At 31.6% G+C, this 20,350-nt stretch overlaps 1 protein-coding gene and 1 pseudogene across 1 annotated transcript in view; both read left to right on the top strand.

The window, feature by feature from the left end:
- The window catches only part of LOC115980104 (40S ribosomal protein S15-1-like), a 77,879-nt gene that overhangs the window by 22,807 nt on the left and 34,722 nt on the right, over positions 1-20,350 (top strand). The window lies entirely within an intron of this gene.
- Positions 5,464-15,235, top strand: LOC115980103 (annotated as a pseudogene).

Genomic DNA, 20,350 nt, shown 5'->3' with positions numbered 1-20,350 from the left:
TGAAATTATTTTTAATTTATAATAGTATCAACAATTTCACAACAACTCAAAATTTTGAACCAAATTTTACAAGAAAACCAACATCTCAAAACAACAAGCAACGTTATCAACAAAGAGAGTGAGATATAGATAAGCCAACAACTGAAGTGTGAGGTATAGAAAAATCCAGTCGTGGGTTTGGATCATGGTAGATCAGCCATGGGTTTGGTGTCGTGGTGGTGGCTTCTAGGTGCTAGATCAGAATGTAAGACAACGAGAGAAATCCAGCAACACGTTTTGAGAGTGGGTTTGGTTTCTTACTGTTGTGGATTGACCTTGATCTCAACTTGTCCCTCTCCTAATTTCTGGTATTTTCTGCACAACCAAACAGAAACTGAATGGAAAGAAGGAAAAAAAAAAAAAAATTTCGGTGACCTTGGAATTGGTCGAGGTAGATGTCCTCGATGTGAAAATGGTAAGTGTGGAAGCGTTAACGAGAATCATCATTGGAAGGAAAGCGTTCCTGGAGATCGAAGAGGAAGATCTGAGCTTGGACACGGGTATTTGCATCCTCGAGACACTCCAAGACCAATCTGAAGGCTCCGTAGTCAGCGTATCCTTACTGCGAACACTCCTTCAAGAACTCATCCACCAATCCCATTTCAATGACGAGAGGATTCTTCCACAATTACTTCTGTATAACATGTGACTTTGTAAAAGAGAAAATGCAATATGAGAGTAAAATGTAATTCTTCAATACCAAATAGGGCACCTGATGTACTTTTTCTGTTACATGGAAATAAGATGGAGAACTTTAATTGAAGGTTTAGTCCATGTTAATTGTCGTGTGGACTGCTGCAACTGTGACGGGGAAGCGACCGAGCTCAACTTGAAATTGTGTAAATTTGGTTGCCCAATTTTTAATTTAAAACCCTAAATTTTTTATTCTTGTTATATTTGTTTTTGCCGAAAAATGTGTTTTTCTAACGGCAAACAGAGAGATGGGTTACGGAAGGCTAACGGGACTAACTTCAGGTGGGCTAAGTGTAAATGATTGAACCACGGGTAGGCAAAATGAAAACAGGCCTAACCACAGGTGTATTTACTGTAATTATCCCTTTAATTAATGAGTCATTAATTCATTGATTTTTCAACGGTCAGGTGCTCGGCGATCACCCATATGTTGCCATTAGTATCCTCAAAGGCATAAAGAAGAAAATAAAATGAATAACAAAACAAACGAAAGTTATTAGGTATTAAGGGATATAGATGATGTGATATTCCAAACCAATATTTCTACCAAAAAAAAGATATTCCAAACCAATACAATTAAGTTGTCGAATACAAAAAATAATTTTTTCACCATATTGTTTTAAGCTTAAGTCATATTTTTGTTAGGGCTGTAAATGAATTAAACTATTTATTAATAGCTCGGATTTGACTTGAGAAAAATCTTTTGTTCATTTATTTAGCAATTGAGAAGACTCTAACCTAAACTTAGGCTCAATGTGACAAGTCCAACTCCATGAACATGGGTAACTAACTCTCAATTCTTATGGGCCAACTACACATTGTAGACATTGTTTTTTCTTTTTAATTTTTTATAATTATAAATATCTATTGGATCAAAATATCAACTTGGTTATGGAAAAATTTAGAAAGAGAGAAAATAATTTAAAAATCAGTTGAATCACAAATAAGATCTCTTCATAATTTTATTATTAGTAATATAAAAAATACAATGACAAATTTGTATTAAAAAAAAAACCCCCAAAAGAACAAGAAAATTATAAAAAGAATTAGATAAGAATGAAATAATATAGTAAAAAGATAACAATGAAATTAATTATAATGATGTTCAAAAATATGTATTATAAAAATTCTTGATTATATAGAAAGACTACATTATTTTGTAAATGAATGTATCACTAACAAAATTTTATTCGCAATATTTGTTATAGTTGTTAAGCAAAAATTATTTTTTTTTCAAAGTTAAAATTGACAAAATCCTATTTAAGATTGATTATCTCGCAAAAAGTTTTAGTGAATTAGTCATATTATCAATTAAAAAGAAAATGTTAGCAAAACCTTAATTAGTAGTTTTGCAAAAAAAAAAAAAAATGAAGAATGGATTTTAAATGAACAAAAAATATAATTAAATAAATGATATTTATTAACATTTAAATACTATAAAAAAAAAGTTTTTGAGTCAAATTTTATTAAGCTAATATAGTGCTTTTTAAAAAAAAAAAAATTTGGAAGGGTTAAATTTTTTTTTAACCATTTGTACGTATTGTTCTTGATTGACTAGGGTCTATGATATTACAATAAGTTAATGAAGTAGTTTGTAAATAAACACAAGCTTGTTTAACAAGAAAATCTCCAGGTCATATGCAGTTAGTTGCACTGTTGAAGTAAACAATGGGAGATAGCTATCGCACAAGCAACGCAACAACTTTGTTTTAGCTACAAGTCTACAACTACGAAGAATCAATTCTTGTGATATAAAATTGAAGTGCTTTTAGCAGTAGACTCAGAATAAAAATTATGCAAAACCTTGATTCCTTAAAATTCCATTATTCATTCCCCTTCCCTCACGTGAGCTACATAAGTTCAGTTTCATCCAACACCTTAGATTTATATTGAGGCTTGCATCTGAGTGAGAATCAGAATGTTTCAAACCAGTTTTGTTGCCTTTTTTCAAACTAAACTGATTCTTTAATAATTTTGTTAATAGAGGAGGAAAAGAAAATTGATACAGAGACCAGTATATAGAATATAAAATCAAATCATAATAAAGAATGGGAGAGAAAGGAAGCAAAATACAAAATAATATTCTTGAAGACAAAATTGGAATTTAGAAAAGAATGAGAAGAAAGAAAGAAACGAATAGATTTCTTTCTTCATTCATATCAAGCTTAAGCTTCAATCACTTATCTGCTCCTTTATTTAAGAAGCTTGGTCTGTCCTTACAAAGGTAACCTAAAAATCAGAAAACAATCCTTGTTAGAGGCTGCGAAAACTCTGAAATTGATTGATAACATCTGACTTTATTATTTTCTATCTCCAAAATTTCCCAAAATGGCCTTCCTTCTACCGTTCCTACCGTTTGCAGCGGCCGCCATAGGCATCATCATCGGGGTATGAAATTCATATTTCTTGTTATCGATTCAGTAGTATGAATAAAGCATTTTTTTTTTTTTTTACTACTTATCATATATATATATATATAGTTACAATATGTTACTTACTTCACAGTTCAAACCATTTACCTCTTAGATCCCAAACACTTTGTGCATGGAGATATGTCAATTAAACTACAATGCTCTTGACAATAACACAACTTTCTTAAACTTTAGTTTCAAACATTAAGTTTTTCCATATACAAAGTCTAAAAGCTAACATATGAGTAATAATAGATTATCTTCTAATTAACCAATTTATTATATACGAAATTATCTTTTAATAATAGATTATCTCCTAACATATTTATTCAAACATTTTACATAGTTCCTCATTCTATATTCATTGTCATCAGCATTTGACCATCTTGGTTGCTATTTTTAAAAAAGAAGAAGGACCATCTAGGATGATAGCGTGGATAAAGCTGTGCACTTAATATATAGTGTAATTGTATATAGATTAATTATATTGATTTTACAATAACAGTAAGCAGCTTCGTTCTCAAAACTTTAGAAAGTTGGTTATAGATATTTAATAGATTAGTGAGGCTCAACTTATGTTTTTTTTTTTTTTCCTTCATTCTAATTTATCAAATTAAAGACATGTTCCATTTTTGGTTAAACATGCTCATAATATTAATTAGAAACAACCAATCTATTACAAAAAAAGCTTAGCTTTATCATAATACGAAGTATGTTCACTATTGGGGGAAGGGGGGGGGGGGGGGGGGGGGTTTAATTTCTTTAAAATCGCAAATCAAATTACAAATTAAATAAAAATTTAGGACTTGGCTTATCTCCAATAGTTTTTTTTTTTTAACTTGACATCTTCTTTTGTTTTAATGAACCACTAACTAAACAAAATGTGGAGATTAAAATCCACCACCACATCATTCTTTTTTTCTTTTAGAATACTAAGTATTTTTAACATACACACAGAGGGAGATGGGAGAAGGTTTTTTAAAGAAACTTACAGTGATATATATCCAAAATTGCCTAACTCTTGAATACACAACACAGGCTTTAAACCTCGTTTACTCACACTCATTTTCCAATGTGGGATTAACCCACTATTTTTTCTTTTTAGAATACTAAATATTTTTAACACACACACACAGGGAGAAGGGAGAAGGTTTTTAAAAAAAACTTACAATGATGTATATACAAAAAAGATACACAACACAGGCTTTAAAACTCTTGGATACCATCACATCATTCTATCTCAACAAGAAACTAACTAAATATCTAGTTAAAAAAATACTAGAGGTAAGCCAAAACTAAAAATTTATTCACCCCCCCCAAATTTTAGATTTGCTTTTTCAAAATTTAAAATTGGCCATCAAATTTTTATACCAATCCAATAAAAGTAAAACCCAACAAAATTAAAATTGATAATAATATAGGGTTTGGTTAATATATGCTCTTAAGGCACACATTAACTATCCATTTAAGGAAACTTTTTATGGAAAATTGAAAAGGTTAACAAAAAAGCTAATCACTTTTTCATTTTCCCATAAAAAGTTTCCTAAAAGTGTTTATTAATGTATGCCCTAAAGGCACACGTTAGTAAAACCCAAATAATAATAATAATAATAAAAACCACCAAAAAAGTAAGAAAATTCTTACCTAGCCCATTCCTCAACCCGTGGCCCTCCAAATATTAACAAAACTCTAATTCTCCTTTAACAAATTCTAAATCACTCACACACACACACACACACACACATATATATGATATTTTTTAGGTTGCAAATGCAAATCCTCTATAACCCCCCCCCCCCCCTCGGCACCCTAAAAAATGAAGTTCACTGGTGTAACACATCAAATACTTCCAAGCATTTAATCACTACCCAACACTTTAGTGAGTTGGTCCAATTTCCACACTTACCAAATCCCAAATAAAGTTCCTAAATATATTCCCTTAGTTCCCATGCATTTTCCTCCATTGATGCCTTATTGTAAACTTTTGTAGGCAAAAAATGATAGAAAGCAAGAGAGGAGAAGAGAGGAGGAGAATGCAAGAAGGATAAGAGAAGAGGAGAATGCAAGAAGGATAATAGAAGAGAATGCAAGAAGGATAAGAGAAGAGGAGGAGAATGCAAGAAGGATAAGAGAAGAGGAGGATGAAAAAAGGAGAAGAGAAGAGGAGGAGAATCAAAGAAGGAGAAGGGAAGAGGAGGAGGATGCAAGAAGGATTAAAGAAGAGGAGGAGGATGAAAGAAGGAGAAGAGAAGAGGAGGATGCAAGAAGGAGAAAAGAGGAGGAGGATGCAAAGGAGAAATTCGAATCTCACAAAAAAAAGATGGAGCAATTAAAAGGGCAACCTCGACTTCCGAAATCTTCTGTCCCAAAACGCTACGACATATGGCTGAAACCGGACTTGAGCACGTGCAAGTTTGATGGGTCTGTGGCAATCGAGCTCAACATCATTGTGGATACCAGCTTCATCATCCTCAATGCTGTAGAACTCTCAATTGATGCTACCTCTATATCTTTCACTCATCCAGCTACTGCAAACTCTTCTAATTCTAACCAGGTAACGGTTATCTAACCTATCTTATCTTTCTATCACCCTACTTACTTTACTTTCAAAATTAGTTTAAACTAGAGTCAATTGTAAAGTACATCCCTGAAGTTTGGGTTTTTTGGATTTTACATCTTAAAGTTTGAGAAATTTGATTTTACACTTTGAAATTTGGTTTCATTAGCAAAAACATATCCTCAATTAGTTTTGGCTATTAAGTGATGCATCATTGTGTTGATGTGTTTTTTTTGGGGTCAAATTAACCCCAAAAAATGCGCCATTTGCCCAAAAATAAAAGCACAATTCCACATATTTACACGACATCATTTCATAGCTATTCCCAAATCAAAACAACAAACAAACCCAAAACCTCAGATTTTCTCATCTGCTCATTAAGAACCCACAAACCCAGCTATTCCCAGAGGTTCGAATGGAGAGGTTTCTAGGAGATTTGAATTTGGCGGAATAGTAAGTTTTGCAAAAACTACTAAGACAATACTCAAGCTGTCAAAGCATATGAATATAACGGCGATGAAGAATAAGAAGAAGCAAATAAAGGCTCCTCCATTGTCAAAGCTTGAAAATGCAACTCTTTCTGTCTCTCTAAGTCTCTGTGTCTGCCTGTGAGTGAGGACTTGAGGAAGTCAAAATTGGAGCAAAAGAGAAGAGAAAGAGAAAAGAAAGAAAACTCATCATTGCCATCACCATCGTTATGGCAGCTGCTATGAAACTGATTTGGTCAAGCTGATGGGTGCATGTTCACAATAAGCCACTAAGTTTTGGGTTTGTTTTTTGTTTTGATTTGGGAATAGTTGTGAAACAGTGTCGAAAAAAAAATGTCAGCACACTAATGTGTCACTTAACGGCCAAAACTAATTAAGGGTGTATTTTTGGGATTCAGATGCATTAGAGTTCTTAGGATACTCTTATCAGGTAGAGTTCTTCAAATCCTGATAATTCTTTTCGAAAATAAAGATCTAGATTTTGCCATGTCAACATCCCACTAACAAAAACCCTTAAAACAGTATTAAAAAAAAAATTACTCACAGACTCAAATATTACGTGGTTAACATGAAGGACTCTTGCAAAGAAAACTGAAAACAATGAAGCATAATCTCAATTCTACCACTTCATAGATACAAGAAAACTCGGATTTGTCAATTATACCCAAACTTGACAAAGAAAGAGAGATAGACAAACTCCTTCGTGCATAACACCAGATTTGCAGGGATTCTCTTCCACCATTGATCGGCCTCTACCCTCTTTCGTTGATGTCTGCATGAAGTGGGGACCACTATAGAGAGAGAGAGTCAGGATTTGATTCTTTTCTTGCATACGTTACATTACGTCTGGGTGTTTTTAGTAAGGGTAAAATTATTGTTTTAAAGGTTTTGTAAGTGGAATTCTAAGATGGCATGGCCTCATCTAGACCTTATATTATAAAAAGAATTATCAGGAAATCTAAAAGATTTGAATGCGTATTACACGTTGCTAAGTAAAATAAAATAAAAATATGTTGAATGAATAAATGAATTAAGTTTTGGACTTGGGCAGGTGTTGAAGCCTTTATATGTTGATGTGGTGGAAGAAGATGAGATTTTGGTTTTGGACTTTGCTGACACACTTCCTATTGGGATTGGACTTCTCACCATCGATTTTAAAGGAATTTTGAATAGCAAAATGAAGGGCTTCTATACAAGGTACAATACTCAGTGTTGCTTGTTACAATAATAATACAAATTTTATTACATAACTCTTTTTATGAACTATTAGTGTGTGTGTGTGTGTGAACTTTTAAGCTAAAAATAAAAAAGAATATGCTAAACCTACTGTTGGAATTTGTGAGTAGTACCATAGTTGGTGAAGTAGTGAAGTCCACATTGGATACTATTGAGAAAAGTGAGCAATTAATATAACATAGTTGGACTCATACTTATTGGCTTAAGCTTTTGGGTTAAGGGGTGTCCCCATATGTATATTAAAAAAAAAAAGGTGCTTTCAAATATACTTGGAATGATTAGATTTTTTATTTCCAATGATGATTGAGATTATCAGGCAGGCCTTTGACCATAGCAATTAAAGATTTAAGTTGATGTATATACTCTCTTTAATGGGATTGAACCTAGCAATGAGTTCAATCTTCTCACTATTTACTTATAAATGGAGCTAAATGTCTTCTGTTCTCTGCTAAATGAGAATTTTACTAGTAATGTGTATATATTTAAGTTGTTATTTTGCTTTCTAGTACATATGAGCACAATGGTGAGAAGAAGAATATGGCAGTTACACAATTTGAACCAGCTGATGCTAGGCGATGCTTTCCATGTTGGGATGAACCTGCTTTCAAGGTGTCACAATCTCTCTCTCTCTCTCTTGGTTAATTTAAGATCTTGTGCTTCTTTGTCTAAAATCAAATTTTATAACCAACTTCACTTCATGCTGCATTTTAGAAGTTAGCGTACCTTTCAGGAAGCTAGTGTTTTGATTATTGTGACTAAATTATTTTTAGATCAAAAGTATATTTGCTTGATTTTGTTTCAAAAGAAGGCAAACAAAAGCTTATTTGGCATCGCAGGCTATGTTCAAAATTACATTGGATGTGCCATCACAATTAGTAACTCTTTCCAACATGCCAATTATTGAAGAAAAAGTGGATGGGGATTTGAAGACAGTTTCATATCAAGAATCACCCATCATGTCTACATATTTGGTGGCAATTGTAGTTGGTTTGTTTGATTATGTTGAACATCTTACATCTGATGGTAAAAAAAATACACTGTTCATTGTTTCTTGTGTATTATGATCTTTGTTCTTGATAGTGTAATCTTACATCACTTTACAGGAATTAAAGTTCGAGTATACTGTCAGGTTGGTAAAGTAAATCAAGGGAAATTCGCATTGGAAGTTGCAGTTAGGACACTTGAATTATACAAAGAGTAAGTTTTACCGTGAATCATCACCGAACTATTGATCACGAGACACAGAATACAAGTCTTTAGCTAAATAGTGCATTAAAGTGGACATTGGATTAAGGATTTTGGCCATCCTTCAAGTTGTTACATTTTGGTGCTTGAGTTGTATTATTTGAAATTCCGATTAACCACAATAGTTTCTGCAGATACTTTGCTATGCCTTACTTTCTTCCCAAATTGGATATGGTTGCAATTCTTGATTTTGCTTTTGGGGCCATGGGAAATTATGGTTTGGTTACAATCTGTGAAAGAAATTTGATCTATGACAATCAGCATTCTGCAGCTGCTAATAAGCAGAGGGTAATATGCATGTTGTGAATGCTGCTCTTTTTGTTAGAATTTCATTTGCCTAATATAGTATGGAGCTATTGTTTTAATAGCACTACACAAAGTGTTTAATTATTATTTTTCTCTAGGTTGTGATCACCGTAGCCCAAGAACTAGCACATCAGTGGTTTGGCAATCTTGTAACGATGGAATGGTGGACTTATTTGTGGCTAAATGAGGGGTTCGCAACATGGGTATTTATTGCATTGGGTTGCAATGGATCCAAACTGAGCTGTTTATTAAAATTTCAAGATTTGTTTATTTAATATTTTTCAACTTAGGTTGTTTATATATCAAGCCTCAAAGGTTGGCTTCATTATCAAAATAAACTAACATAAACATTTTTTGTTAGAACATTGCCCAAGCTCTTCTAAAATGTTTCTGTTTTTTGGAGCAAGCATGGGTCATGTCCCTATATATTTTTCCTTATCACACTGCATGCTTTTAAATTATATATCGGTTATTTGAATGTGTTCAGGTAAGTTATTTAGCAGCAAATCACTTGTTCCCAGAATGGGAAGTGTGGACTCAGTTTCTTATTGACTGTACAGAAGAACTTAGACTGGATGGGCTTGCAGAGTCCCATCCCATTGAGGTAATTCTGCATGCACTGTCTTTTTTCTTGGTATAATTGCTTTTTAAGAAATTAGTATTTTTATTTTTTTGCGTATATCTCTATATAAGCATACTTTTCTAGGTGGAGATAAATCATGCTAGAGAGATTGATGAAATCTTTTTTGACGCAATGAGTGACAAAAAAGGTGCATCTGTTATTCGGATGCTGCAAAGCTATCTTGGTGCTGAATGCTTCCAGGTTGGTTGTTTGATTTTCTTTTGGTATATGCTTTGTGTCCCAAGTAAAAACATTTCTTGTTATTCAAGAAACATTTTTCCCTCCACCCCAAATTTACATGAAATTTATGTCATGGAAACCCTTCAAAAATTATGTCTTCAAGAAAGATAGAGCAATGGTAACTTCTAGTTGCAAGTTCTGAAGAGGTCATAGTGGTTTTGGTAAAAAATTGTAGGATAGTATAAAACAGGTTTAGGAAGAAACCATTATCGTGATGAGTACTATATAACTACTATTTTGAAAAGTGCTCATTTTTTTTTTTTTTAAACAAACAGTAACAATGGTCATACTCATCTAGATAAAAAATACTCATAGACAGCTTATCTACTTGATTTCGGGTGACATAGCCTTGAACTTGATTAGCTTCCGGATTCTTTCTTGGCTACCATGTATCACTTAAATGATTGCAGTTACGGTTTGTTCTTTTATGGTCAATCTTTGTCAACCAATCACCTTCTGCAATATATGAGATAATTGTTCAAATCTTCTCTATGGATTAAGAAGCTCAGTTAGTCAATTTTTTGCACATTTGTAAAATATTTATTATGTAATTGTATGTCAGTTAATTATTTTTTTTCTTGCATCTATAAATCAGAGGTCACTTGCTTCATATATAAAAAAATTTGCTTGCTCAAATGCGAAGACAGAAGATTTATGGGTTGCACTTGAGGAGGGATCCAGTGAGTCTGTGAACCAGCTAATGAATTCATGGACAAAGCAAAAGGGGTACCCAGTTGTCTCTGTCAAAGTCAAGGATGAGAAATTGGTGTTTGAGCAGGTTTCTTGTGTCCGGTCTCTTTCACACATTTTTTCCAGAAATAGCATTTCTTAACCCTGATGTATACCGAGTTGCTTCATTTTGTAATTAGTGTCACTTAATAATATTTTGAGAACTTACTGAATTCAGAAAAATCAATATAATAATGGCAGTCACAATTTTTGGCAAGTGGTTCTCTTGGGGATGGGCCATGGATTGTTCCAATAACATTATGCTGTGGCTCATATGATGTGCACAAGAATTTCCTACTGCAAACAAAGTCTGAAACTCTTGATATGAAAGAGCTCCGAAGTGACGGAAGCAATTTAGCATCTTCTTGGGTAAAACTTAATGTCAATCAGACTGGCTTCTATAGGGTTAAATATGATGAGGACCTTGCAGCTAAACTCCGATATGCAATAGAGAACAAATACTTATCTGCAACAGACAGATTTGGTAATTTTGATATTTGTACTCATTTCTGCTATTATCGTATGATGGTATATATTTATGGTAGAAAAGAGCACTTAACACAACCTATCTGTTTAACAGGAATCCTGGATGATTCATTTGCCCTTTGTATGGCTCGCCAGAAGTCTTTGAATTCATTGCTTATCTTGATGGGTGCTTATAGTGGGGAACTTGAATATACCGTGCTATCTAATTTAATCAATTTAATGTTCACCTCTTGTTTAAGACTTAGTATATTTCAGATTTTTAGTTGTGCTCTTAGTCCAAGTTCTGATCCCTAATTCACAGATAAGTTATAAAGTTGAAAGAATTGCGGCTGATGCAAACCCTGAGTTGCTGGAATGCATTAAACAATTTTTTATTTCCCTTTTCCTGCGTTCAGCAATGTAAGTTGTCCTATATACAAATAATTGAAATTCCTTTGGTGGTCCCTGTTTATAAGTCATTCTGGTTGCTCTGTCTACTCTTTTTTTCAATATAAGCGATATATTTGAAGTTGATTTTGTTCCATTTCATTGAGAAAGCCACGTGAGATGTTAACTAAATTAAGGTACTCGAATGTTTGACAATATATTTCCACAGATTTATAGCATGAGTGTATCATTTCTTTATTTGATGAATAATTAGAATATTAATAGGTGATTGATATGCTACTATCGATAATATATATCTGGCATTTTCTGAATTAAGTTATCTTTTTCTTTCTTAAATAGAGGTGCTAATACCAAATAAATAGCAGACAGAGGTAATTTTTTTCATTGCTCTGTCTCATAGAATGTAAAAAGTGTGCTGTAAGGAAGAAGAAAATGTTACTTAAGGATTGTTGCGATTCCACTTTCATGTTTTGTTGTGATAGACTCACAAAATTTTACCTCAAGATCTAGGATATAGATATTTCTTGCATTATTTGACTTATATGCATATTTATTTCTTTTATTTGGAGATATTCTATATATGATTAGTCAAGCTTAAAATCATCATACATACTAATAATTATATTGAAAAAACCATTGACTTCACGTCTGAAGTTGCAAATTATGTATAAAAACTTTCCAAGGATGCATGTAGGGGAAGGGATCTTTGACTAGATGGTTGTAGACCACCAACGAGTTATATCACACCTTACATGCTAATGGAAACCGGGTTTGTATCACTAACCCAAATAATGAGCAGTTAAAAACTTTGAGCAAGTCCAAGAGCCTTATTGCTCAGTGGCATTGTTTGCTCCCCATTATCAGGAGAATCAAGATTCAAATCTCCCTCCCCCATTGCTGTAACTATTGAAATATTAATAATATATATGTATATTGGGCAAGATTAGCTTCTTTTTATTTTCATTCTTCCATTTATTTTGTTCAATGTTTGAATTTCTTTGCAGGAAGCTTGGTTGGGAGCCTAAGAAAGGTGAGAGCCATCTAGATGCATTGTTGAGAGGAGAGGTTTGGACTGCCCTTGCTGTGTTTGGATATGATCCAGCACTAAAAGAAGCAAGTAGGCGTTTTCATGCACTCTTGGACGACAGAAATACACCACTCCGTGACTCCTCTATCCTGACATAAGAAAGGTTGGTAAAAGAAAGCATTGGTCAATTACTAGTATTTACCCATCTACAATACTTATCAAATTTTCTAATGGGCTGTGGTTACAGGCAGCATATGTGGCTGTAATGCGGAGAGTCAGCAGCTCAAACAGATTTGGTTTTGAAAATCTTTTGAGAGTTTACAGAGAGACTGATTTGAGCCAGGAGAAAACACGCGTCCTAAGTAATAATATATCACTGTTTGAAATATTGCAAAATATTATTTGAATCTCTCTAGTATGTTGGAGACACGTTTCTTTTTGTGCTTGTAGGTTCATTAGCATCTTCTCCAGATCCTAGCATAATTCTTGAAGCTGTCAACTTTTTGTTGTCTTCTGAGGTATAATTGCGATGGTCAAAATGTTTTTGTTGGGTGCACTGCACCTTGCGTCCAGCCCACATGTTTTTGTCAAGAGCTCATTTAATGAGCTTGTCTTTAATGTTTCTTATCTTTTCTTCATTATGTACAAAAGTCACCATGAGTAATTGGAGTGGTTGGCTTAGGCGTGTCCAACATGCTGAAGGAAGAAAGGAAAGAAAGAAGCAAAAGCAAGTCTCATTCTGCTATGGCAGAGCTGAAAGGAAAAAGGAAAGAAACAAGCAAGGCCATTCGGCCAATGAGAGCTAAAGAAAGAAAATGGTTGAAGCAAAGTCAAGATAAGTGGCTTGTATTTAATGTGACTTGATGTGAAGAGTGTGAAAGGGAGAAAAGAAGAAAAGGTGAAAGAAATAAAAGGGTAGAGGCCATTCGGCCATTTGGGCAGAGGGCTGAAGAAGTGAAGTCCCAAAGAAAAAGAAGTGAAGTCCCATAGTGAGGTGAGGACTAGTGCAGTCTTGAAGAGCTGCGTGAGTGAGAGCAAGCAAGAGAGAAGAGAAAAATAGAGAGAGTAAGAGAAAATACACAGTGAGAAAGAGAGCAGTGAGTGAAAAGAAAAAGAGAGTTTTTTTTTTTACTCAAGTTGTATCTCTAAGTGTTGTAATCTCTATTTTATATAGTGAAATTATTCGGAGTTTGTCCCGTGGTGGAGAAAGGGTTTCCACGTAAATCTTTGTGTTTTTGTATGGTTGTGCTTCCGCTGTGCTTGCTAAAATTTATTCACAGTAATATAGAATTTTTCCCAACAGTTTTTCCATACAAGATGATAAATACTGTCTGATGGAGCTTGGAATGTTGATGCTGGCTTCACTTCCCATTTGATCTAGGTTTGTACCCAAGATGCTGTTCTTGGACTTGCTGTTAGTAGGGAAGGACGCGAAACAGCTTGGACATGGCTAAAGGTAATACTCCATTTGTAAAGTAAAATGCAAAAGGCACATTGCAGTGAAGAAATTCAGACGATCATGTGCATGCACAATATCCATGTTACACATTGATGAAAATTGTCCTTAAACAATTTAGAGACTGATCTAAAGATTTGACATATGGATTTGAGGAAGCCAAAGGAATAAATAGTATATAATTTTTTTTTTTTTTTTTTAAAGAAAGTAACTAGTAGTCCTTCAAGCTTTTCCTGGCTTCAAAGAATACAAGAAGAGCTGCCATTGAACCTTTACGATCTCAATGCCCAAGTGTTGTCTGATTTTTTTTTTTTTTTTTTAAATAAATTTAAGGTTCGAGTATTTGTGAAATCCCATTGGATTGATCAAAACCTGATAACTGAGCTCCAGAGTAGATGAAGTTGTAGGATCTTTAGATTCTGAAATATATCTCTGATTTTACGTCAGAAATATCAAGTGAAGCCACATCTATATCGAAATTGCAAGTTTAATTTCAAGTACAGTTATAGTTTATTTTGGTCAGAAATTCCATAAGGCTAGTCTAACTATTCTTTCTCGAGCTTATTGTCGCTAAAATTTTTATGTATACATGAGTCAAAGGGTAACTTGTTTTGATTTAATTTGGCACTAATACCCTATTGTTCTATTCCCATGTTAATCATGAGTACATTCCACTTTTTTGTCTAATGCATTTTTTCTGCTTTTATGTTTGATTGAAATGCAGGATAACTGGGAGCATATTTCAAAAACCTGGGGTTCTGGATATCTAATAACTCGTTTTGTCAGCTCAATTGTCTCCGTGGTTTGCCTCTCACTTCCTCTTTCTCTCTTCTGTTATTAGTTCCACAAGTATCTGTTTTTGTCCTTTGTATCTCAATTACAAATACATAGAAGTTAAGTTTAGAAAAAAAAAAAAAAAACAGATATATTGTTAAATTCAATTACATTTAGTTATTGTTATTGCTTATCATTTTTTTTTTTCATGTTCTGTTCTATCTATGCCTCAGTTTGCTTCGTTTGAGAAGGCTAAAGAAATAAAGGAGTTTTTTGCAAACCGTACTGAGTCCAAGTTTGCTAGAACCTTGAAGCAGAGCATTGAGCAAGTTCACATAAATGCAAATTGGGTTCAGAGTGTTCAGAATGAATAACATCTTGCCAAGGCTATGAAGGAGTTGGTACACAGGAAGCACTAGGAGACACTTTTATTTGGCCTTTGTTGTCAAGACTCAAGAAGAAAGCAAGTGGATTAAATTTCACAACTTGTCATAATGTAAATTTGCCGAACAAGTGTGATAATAATGAATCAGACATATACATACATAAATACATACATATATACCATTTGTACATTAATAATATTATCTTTTGGAGTTGGTTCTTTCTATTTTTGGTCTCCCTTTTGTTTGTGTGAAAGTGTTTTTGTTTATTTTCTCTTTCTTCCTAATAGCATTTTTGGAGTTAGTGTATGTTTCCCAAATTAAACAAAGTTATAATGGGCTTCGGTCCAATCTAATCCATTGTTATCTGGTGTTTTTAAAATCCCACTAATTAGACTTTGAGACATAAGGAAGAAATAGACAATAAAGGAAGAAAACAAAGGAATAAAGTATCTTCAAAGGCATAAGGAAGAAAATAAAGGAATAACGAAACATAGGAAAATCATTAGGTACCTCAAGAGTAGAGGTAACAAAATACTCCAAACCAATACAATTAAGTTACCTAGTACAAAATTTTTTTGTTTTACCAGAATTTTTGAGTTTATGTTATAATTTTGCAATTAATCACTTGTTGTATTGATGTGGAGTAACCCTTTTCCCAAAAAAAAAAAAAAAAAAAAAAATGAAGAAGAAGAAGAAGATGATGATGAAATAACAAGTCACCTATATTTTGGGTACCTAATAAGTACTATGAAATAGATAGACAATATTGGGCATACTTGGCATTTTGTACATTTTAATCTCTCTTACTAGAGAATACTTAAGACAAAAGGGGGAAAAACTAGGAGAATACATGGTGTTTCCTATAAATACCCCCCATTAGAATCTTTCCATATCATATTTTCATCCAAATAAATAGAGAAGCATGTAACTGCTAGAGGTGCATATACTATTATAATGAGGGGTCATTCTACTGTACCTCTTATATTTTTTGGCCAAAATGGCCAAATAACACATTTTTTGGAGATTTTAGGCAAAAAAACATTGTTTTGGAAATAAATGGCAAAGTACCACTTTTTCTACAACTCGAGTTTTAAAAACTCGAGTTCCTCATTAGTTCTACCATCCTGGCACTGTTGAGTTGGAATTTGTGTGATTAAAAAAAATTATGTGGTACTCGAGCTTGGTAAACTCAAGTACCATGCAACACAGTACTCAAATACTTTTTATAAAATTTAAAAAAAAAAAAAAAAAATTACACAGTACTCAAGTTTGGTAAACTCAATTACCGTGTAATTTTTTTTTTTTTTTTTTTTCCTTTTTGGGATAATCAACAAACAAACATAAAGATAAAAATAAGTAGCTTTTTTATGTTTTTATTTATTTAAATAGAAGCATTGTAAAATATAGAGATTTTAATTTCGAAATATGAATTTAATTTCTACATTAATTAAAATTGTTCATTGTTTTCTCATAAAAATTGTTCACTGTTTTCTGTATAAACAATTTCTAAGATTTTGCATAAAATTATTTTCTGTTCAGCATTACTTAAGAAATTGTTCGCTTTCTTTTTTACATAAATTATTTTTTGTTCACTATTTAAAAAATTGTTCACTGTTTTCTCATAAAACACATAGTGAAATCATATTTTCTAAATTTAAACGCCAAATCTGAATGCTTTTTCATGTTTGAATTTCACAATAATCAAATATATTTTTCTGTATTGATAAAATCTGTTTCTACATTAATAAAATTTTCTCTCTACATATCATATTTACTGTATATTCAAATCTGCTTACTGCATTCATAAAATCTATTTTTTGCATTAATTAAAACTATTCACGTTTTCTCATAAAAATTGTTCACTATTTTCTACATAAACTGTTTTTAGCATTGGCGAATTATTGCACATTAATGGTTTTTGTGTTTTTTAAAATATGTAACCATATGAATAATTGACAAACTCCATGAAAGAAAAATGAATGATTCATATAAATCACCTAATGGTAAATGCCTCGAAAAATTTGAATTTGTAACAAAGTTCGAATTAGTTGAATGTAGAACTATTCTCTAAGTAAAACTATTTTCTGCATTAAGTAAAACTGTTCACTGTTTTCTCATGAAAATTGTTCACTGTTTTCTTCATAAACTATTTCTAGCATTCTGCATAAAATTATTTTCTGTTCAATATTATTTAAAAAACTGTTCACTCTCTTTTCTACGTAAATTATTCTCTGTTCATTGTTTAAAAAATTGTTCGCTGTTTTCTCATAAAACACTTAGTGAAATCATGTTTTCTAAATTTAAACGCCAAATCTAAATACTTTTTCATGTTTGAATTTCACAATGATCGAATCTATTTGTCTGCATTGATAAAATCTATTTCTACATTAATAAAATTTGCTCTCTACACATCATGTTTATTATATATTCAAATTTGCTTACTGCATTCATAAAATTTGTTTTTTGTGTTAAGTAAAACTGTTCACTGTTTTTTTCATAAAAATTGTTCACTGTTTTCTGCATAAACTATTTCTAACATTCTGCATAAAATTATTTTCTGTTTAACATTATTTAAAAAATTGTTCACTCTCTTTTATGCATATATTATTCTCTTTTCACTATTTAAAAAATCATTCGCTGTTTTCTCATAAAACACCTAGTGAAATCGTGTTTTCTAAATTTAAACGCCAAATTTGAATGCTTTTTCATGTTTGAATTTCACAATAATCGAATATATTTTTCTGTATTGATAAAATCTATTTCTACATTAATAAAATTTTCTCTCTGCACATCATATTTACTGTATATTCAAGTCTATTAATGAAGTTACAGCGTTAAATGATGAAAGAGATATTTCAGACTTCTCAGATTCAAGTAATGATGATTTCCAAAAATTTTACCTACGAATATTAGACGTTGTTGTTAATGTCTACACGTTTGGCACAATACAAAATGTTGTTATTAATGTCTGACAACTAATGATTATGTACATTCAACTTTTGCAAATCTAAAGATTAACTGTTCATTAACTGTTAAGTTTACACGATTTTGTTCATTCAACGATTTCGAAATTTTTCAACAAATTCGGATGATCAATACACTAGTACACAGTTTTCCATTTAATTTTCACGATTTTGTACATTTAACGAATTCAAACTTTTCAACAAATTCAGAATATCTGTACGTCTAATTTACACAATTTTATTTTGTACTTTCAAGATTTTATACAATCAACAAATTCGAACGATCTGTACATCTAAATTTTGTTTTTTACAAATTCGAATGATCTGTACATCTAATGTACACAATTTTCTCTTGAATTTTCACGATTTTGTACTTTCAACGAAATCAAATTTCTCAACAAGTACAGAATATTTGTACATCTAATGTAATTAATTTTCCATTAAGTTTACTCAATTTGTTATGTTCTTCAATTTTCATTTGAATTTTCACGATTTTACACAATCAACGAATTCAAATTTTTCAACAAATTCTTACTATCTGTACATCTAATGTACACAATTTTTCCTTGAGTTTTCACAGTTTTGTACATTCAACGAATTCAAATTTTTAAACAAATTCATACGATCTATACATCTAACGTACATACTTTTCCATTGAATTTTCATTATTTTGTACTTTCAACGAAATCAAATTTCTCAACAAGTCTAGACTATCTGGACATCTTATGTACACTTTCGCGATTTGGTACGTTCATTGATTTTCCATCGATTTTTCTAGAATTTCTACATTCAACTAATTCGAACTTTTTTACAAATTCGAATTTTTCGAGGAACCATTAGGTGATTTATATGAATCATTCATTTTTCTTTCATGGAGTTTGGCCATTATTCATATGGTTACATATTTAAAAAAACACAAAAATCATTTAAGTGCAATAATTGCACCAATACTAAAAACAGTTTATGCAGAAAACAGTGAACAATTTTTATGAAAAAAAAATGAACAATTTTACTTAATACAAAAAACAAATTTTATGAATGCAATAAGAATATTCAAATATACAGTAACCATGATGTGTAGAGAGCAAATTTTATTAATGTAGAAACAGATTTTATCAATGCAGAAAAATAGATTCGATCATTGTGAAATTCAAACATGAAAAAGCATTTAGATTTGGCGTGTAAATTTAGAAAACATGACTTCAGCAAGTGTTTTATGAGAAAACAGCGAACAATTTTTTAAACAGTGAACAAAGAATAATTTACGCAGAAAAGAGAGTGAAAACTTTTTTAAATAACGCTGAACAAAAAATAATTTTATGCAGAATACTAGAAATAGTTTATGCAAAAAATAGTGAACAATTTTCATGAGAAAACAGTGAACAGTTTTACTTAATGCAGAAAATAGTTTTACTTAGTGAATAGTTCTACACTCAACGAATTCGAACTTTTTTACAAATTCAAATTTTTTGAGGCATTTACCATTAGGTGATTTATACGAATCATTCATTTTTCTTTCATGGAGTTTGTCAATTATTCAAATGGTTATATATTTTAAAAAACACAAAAACCATTTAAGTGCAATTATTGCGACAATGCTAAAAATAGTTTATGCAGAAAACAGTGAACAATTTTTATAAGAAAACAGTGAACAATTTTACTTAATGCAAAAAATAGATTTTATGAATGTAGTAAGCAAATTTGAATATACAGTAAACATGATGTGTAGAGAGCAAATTTTATTAACATAGAAACAGATTTTATCAATGCAAAAAAAAAAATTCGATTATTGTGAAATTTAAACATGAAAAAACATTCAGATTTGGCTTTTAAATTTGAAAAACATGATTTCACTAGGTGTTTTATGAGAAAACAGTGAACAATTTTTTAAATAGTGAACAAAAAATAATATACGCATAAAAGAGAGTGAACAATTTTTTTAATAATGCTGAATAAAAAATAATTTTATACATAATACTAGAAATAGTTTATGTAGAAAACAGTGAACAATTTTTATGAGAAAACAGTGAACAGTTTTAATTAATGCAAAAAACTGATTTTATGAATGCAGTAAGTAGATTTGAATATACAGTAAATATAATGTGCTGAGAGAAAAAAATTTTAATGTAGAAACAGATTTTATCAATGCAGAAAAATATATTCGATTATTGTGAAATTCAAACATGAAAAAGCATTCAGATTTGGCGTTTAAATTTAGAAAACACGATTTCACTAGGTGTTTTATGAGAAAACAGTGAACAATTTTTTAAATAGTGAATAGAAAATAATTTATGCAAAAAAGAGA

The sequence above is a fragment of the Quercus lobata genome, chromosome 3 (genome assembly GCF_001633185.2).
Source record: "Quercus lobata isolate SW786 chromosome 3, ValleyOak3.0 Primary Assembly, whole genome shotgun sequence".
NCBI classification, from domain to species: domain Eukaryota; kingdom Viridiplantae; phylum Streptophyta; class Magnoliopsida; order Fagales; family Fagaceae; genus Quercus; species Quercus lobata.
Note: the sequence above shows the minus strand (reverse complement) of the source record. Positions and strands in the feature narration are given on the sequence as shown.